Raw genomic sequence first — 6,000 nt, 5'->3', positions numbered from 1 at the left:
CACTTCAACAGGTTTCCCCTTTGGTGCTCAGTTAGTTGTTGCCAACAGTCAAGACAAGGGCTGATCAAGTCACTGTTTCTCAGAGTGCCCATTTCACTTCAACAGGTGCTCCCCTTTGGTGCTCAGTTATTTGTCACTGATCAGGGAGAACATATGATATTTGTCCCTTTGGGACTGGCTTAATTCACTCAGCATAATGTTTTTCAGATTCCTCCGTTTTGTTGCAAATGACCGGATTTCATTGTTTTTGACTGCTGTATAGTATTCTATAGAGTACATGTCCCATAACAATTGACACTCTTATTTATGGCATCAGTAATTACCCGAGGCTCTTGTCATGAGCTGCCAAGGCTATGGAAGCCTCTTGAGTTCATCAACTCCAATCTTGTTTAGACAAGGCCATATCCAAAGTGGAAGTTTTCTCCTCCCTTCAGAGAAAGGTACTGTCTTCTTTGATGGCCCATTCTTCCCACTGGGATCTCACTCACTCACAGACATCTTTCATTTAGGTCATTTTTTTTTCCAGAGTGTCTTGGCTTTCCATGCCTGTGAAACTCTCATGGGATTTTTAGTCAGATCCAAATGCCTTAAGGGCTGATTCTGAGGCCAGGGTGCTGTTTAGGGCATCAAATTTTTATCTTCACAGTTGAATTTAAAAAACTTACTAAATGGTTATAATATTGATATTTTAGAAATCATGCTAAGGAAAAGATGAAAGTAGCCGGCGCTGTGGCTGACTGGGCTAATCCTCCACCTGCGGCGCCAGCACACAAGGTTCTAGTCCCGGTCGGGGTGCCGGATTCTGTCCTGTTTGTTCCTCTTCCAGTACAGCTCTCTGCTGTGGCCCAGGAGTGCAGTGGAGGATGGCCCAGGTCCTTGGGCCCTGCACCCGCATGGGAGACCTGGAGAAGCACCTGGCTCCTGGCTTCAGATCGGCCCAGTGAGCCGACCGCAATGCACCGGCTGTAGCAGCCATTTGGGGGTTGAACAACGGAAAAGAAGACCTTTATCTCTGTCTCTCTTTTACTATCGAACTCTGCCTGTCAAAAAAAAAAAAAAAAAAGAAGAAGAAGAAGAAGAAAAGCTAAAAGTCTCCCAAATAATTTGTTAAAATATCATGTTAGAATCATAACTCAATACTGACAGTCAAACATAAAAATCCATGGAACAGACAGCATAAAAATGTGAAGACTATTGTAAATTAAATCTAAACATTTATAAAAATAACAAATAACATTAAATTTTGACAGATTTGGGATTAACATTCAGTACTACAACAATTATTATCATAGGCCAAAAGGTCAATTTTATGTGGTATCCATACTTATATTTTTAGTTTAAAAATGAAACTATCTTGGTGTATAGTTGTACACTGGCACTTGACAGCAATACTAAACTTTGTCAAACAATGTTGTTATATTCAGTTTTCATTAGCATCTTAAAGATATATTATCCTTTGCTTTTGGAATTCAAAGTTGAAATAAAGGCAAAGAAATTATATCTGTATATTTCTATATATATATAGTAAAATCTCTAAATTTAAGATTTTTTAAAAGAAATAGAATAAATATAATCAAAAATCTGTACATGGAGGAAAAGATTTTTAAAAGATAAAATTATACTTGTATATGTTGATATAAAAATGTCCATATTAGAAATCACATGTAATTATCCTTAAAGACTTAGTAGAACATAAGATTTTGTAATGCTGTATAACAACATCCAACAAGCATTATCAATGTTTTTGCACAAAGTGTTTCCTATAACAGTATGTCCTCTTTCTTTATGAGATATTTGTCCTAACAGCTTCCATATCATGTCCTCTCATTAATCTCACTTACAAAAAGCTCACAGTATATATTTATGTGACACACTAAATATAGTAGTGGTCTCAATCATCAATCTCTGTTTCAGAAAGGCAAAGTCCTTGCTATGTTTTGGTCAATATCATATACATAGCAGTCTATTTACAAAAGAAAAATTAAGGTTAGTAGTCTCAGCAGTTAATGAACCTACTTATGTATCTTGCCAAGTTCACTGTAGATTTTGAGATTAATGTTGACAAATATCATGTATTACTAGAATCCATCAGTGGTAACATCAGTTCTTTACAAATCTTGGTTATTGTGAATAGTACTGCAATAGACATGGGTACCTCTTTGAGGTACTAATTTAATTTCCTTTGGTTATATATCCAGAAATGAGATAGCTGGTTCATGTGGTAGATCTATTTTTAAGTTTATGAAGAGCCTCCATATTGTTCTCCATAATGGTTGCACTAATTTACACTCCCACTGACAGTGTAGAAGACTTCCACTTTCTCTGCATTCTCACCAGAATTTGCTTTGTTGATGATAGTCATTCTGACTGGGGTAGGATGACATCTCACTGTATTTTTTAAAATTAAAAAAAAAAAAAGATTTAAAATTTATTTTATATATTTGAAAGACAGACAGAGAAAGAGATCTGCCATGTGCTGGTTCAGTCCCCAAATGCCTGTAACCCCTGGGTGAGGCTGGTTTAGGCCAAAACCAGGAGACTGAAACTGAATCCAGGTCTCCAGGTGAGGAGCAGGGATGCAATCACTGGAGCTATCACCTGCAGCCTCCCAGAGCACACACAGTTAGAGGCTATAATTGAGAGAGGATGCAGAACTTGAACCCAGGCACTTCTATACAGGATATGGGTACCCTAAGAATTACATTAATTTCTGTGCCAAATGCCTGCCTGCTTATGGTGGGTTTTATTTACATTTCCATGATTGCTAGTGATGTTGAACATTTTTGAATGTACTTGTTTGCCGTTTAAAATCTTCTTTCAAGAGATGTCTTTTGAGATCCTTTGCCCATTTTTGCCCATTTTCCAAACTGCATTTTATTGTTAAATGTTTGAGCTCTTTATATATTCTAAATAATAGCCTTATGTTAGATGAGTAGGTTAAAATATTTCTCTCATTCTGTATATTTCCTCTTTACTCTGTTGATTGTTTTCTTTGCTGGGCAGAATTTTCTTAGTTTGATTTAATCCTTTAAAATTCGACTATTAAAATATATTCCCGGGGCCGGTGCTGGGGTGCAGTGGGTTAATGCCCTGGCCTGAAGCACCAGCATCCCATATGGGCACCGGTTCCATATTCGGCTGCTCCACTTCTGACCCAGATCTCTGCTATGGCCCAGGAAAGCAGTAGAAGATGGCCCAAGTCCTTGGGCCCCTGCACTCACGTGGGAGAACTGGAAGAAGCTCCTGGCTCCTGGCTTCGGATCAGCACAGCTCCGGCTGTTGCGGCCAACTTGGGAGTGAACCATCAAATGGAAGACCTCTCTCTCTCTGCCTCTCCTCCCTCTGTGTAACTCTGACTTTCAAATAAATATGTAAATATTTAAAAAATATATTGCTATTATTCAGATAATGTTTAGCATGTCAATTATCCAAAATTTTAATGTATGAACACAGTCATATGCACACACATAAAAGTTTCCTATCAATAGATTAAATATTTTTAGTATAGAAAAAACTGTGTTCTATCCTAGTTTTGATCTTAGGTTTGAAGTGGTGTCCTTCCTTAATTAGAATAGAATGCAATTTATGATACCCAGCTAATACTGACAAAATACATTGTGCATGAAGTGTGTTTAGCAAAGAAAAAAAAAAGGAAAAGAAAGCTTCCTGTTATGAGATTAAGCTAAAAAAGTTAATTAATTATTAATTAGTATTTATAATTCATATTGTTCAAACCTTATTTTCTAAAGTTCAATAATTACACATCTTATCCAAAAATAAATGAAAGATTTCTATACAAATGCAAAAATATAAACAAAATATCTATAATTGTATTTAAAATACCATTTAATGTTGTTTTATCCAAAAATATTTTTTACAAAATAATAATGCTAATTACCATGATATAATACATATATAATATAATTATATGTTATAATATAATCATAATGTGAATACTATATTTTAAAATGAATGTGTCATATCCAAATAAAATGAAATTTAAAATAAATATATTTTATAATATATAATGATTATGATAATCTACCACAATGAAAACTAATCACAAAAATCATAATTGAGTGTTAGTAGTTTAATATTAGGCCATCTAGAGAGTTCACAAATTTTTATAAGAAAACTGGTTCTGGTAAAGAACCAACTGAAATTTTTAAAAGAAATATAAGACAAAGAAATGTGATTATCCTAATATACAGCATTCTAATGATAGAAATAAAATGTCCTATTGAGGCGGTAAACATGTGGAAAATATGGATGCCAGTAAAAGGACTAAATAAAACTGGAAACTATAATCATAGATATTAATTTTTAAAATTATTAACAGAACAAAACATTTGATGTAAAATTATTTGAAAACCACTCACAAGAATCATTTCATAAATCAAAAGATGTGATAGCAACTTGGAAAACTATCTGAATTGCCTTAGGAAATGAGGCAGCTAAAAGTTCTGATCATTGTAGGACCCTTGGGGTAGAAAATCATCAAAGGCAACTAGAAAAATGCAATATCAACAAGATATAATACACTCCACAGGGAATCTGAGGCAACAAAGAAATAAAATGATTAGGCAATAGCAGATGTTTTCCCACAGGGACAATTATAGAGCAATAATTAAAGATCAAGATGGTATCTAGAAAGGAGCATGATAATTTCTAACAGGAGGAGGAAATTAAGGAAAGGATGAAACCATTTAGAGCTGTCACTCCACTATTTGCTACAAGTTCATATTTCTAATCAAAAACAAGCACACAAAGAAAACTAAGCAACCCCCCTCCCCAAAGAAAATCTTGGAAATTCCAGCAGAATTGTGGCTATAGCATAATGCCAATTTATTTTATTTCACAAATGATTTTAACATCATATATATATTTCCCAAAAGCCACATTTTATGTCATAACATTTAGATTTTTTATCCAATTAATCATTTGAACTTTATCTGTTTTCATACTCAAAACACCATAAATAAATACAACTATAGAAATCAACATTTGACATAAAAAGAGAATTTTAAGAAATTATGCAATGTTTATTAAAATAGAGTATTATTTTTGGAAATAACTTCTCTCCCTGGGGGAAGTAATGTGACAAAAATTTTCTACAATTCAAAATTAAATATATATTTATTTCTTATTAGTAAATACTATTTAACTGGTCATATGTTATCCTTCCAGAAAGCACAAATGGTAAGCCTTGGTGAACTCCAAGAGGGGGTATCTCCAGTTTTGCACAGGTTGCAAGAGCTATAGAGCATGACTACTTCCATTATATTTTCAGTGATGAAGCATTCTGGAGCCTCTGCCTAGCCAACCAGGTAGAGAACCATCACATAAGAAGGCTTTTCATAGAGGTCCACAAGGGTGATGCCTAGTGGAACCACAGAAGGGAACAGTCTCAGAGACCTCAGATCAGTTAGAGCCATCTGTTAATGATAGTAGCCTGGGACAGCTTCAGGCACTGACATCAGCCCTTGAGAGCATCACTTGGGGTGCAACCACCAAAAGCAAAGGGGGCTGAATGGCTTAGAGCTTTGAGGGACAGGGTACTAACCCTTGTCCTAGTTTGCCTAGAATGCATGACTTCCAATGAGGGAGATTAGTTTTGGCTTTGCTTGTGGTCTGTTGCTCTGTCCTTATCTATTCCTTCCTTATGGAACAGGAAGGTTTATCACACACCTATCTTACCATTGTATATTAGAAACCTATAACTTGATTGATTACAAAAGTTCACAGCTGTGGTAAATTTTGCTGCAGAATGAAGAGCTCCATGAGTCTCAACTATATTTGATTTAGATAATATTTACTGGGGCTCTGGACTTACCCTTTTTAGTAGATGCTGGAACAAGGGAAGCCTGAGTTATTTAATGTAATATTCCAATATTTCAAATGAATATTTTTCATGTAAGAGGGACATAAATTTTGGAAGGCTAGGGGAAGAATATTTAAGTTCCTCCAAATTCATGTTGACGCCTAACCCCTAGATGATGG

Source organism: Oryctolagus cuniculus, chromosome 12 (assembly GCF_964237555.1).
Source record: "Oryctolagus cuniculus chromosome 12, mOryCun1.1, whole genome shotgun sequence".
Lineage (NCBI taxonomy): Eukaryota > Metazoa > Chordata > Mammalia > Lagomorpha > Leporidae > Oryctolagus > Oryctolagus cuniculus.
The sequence above is the reverse complement of the archived record's forward strand: the minus strand, read 5'-3'. Positions refer to the sequence as shown.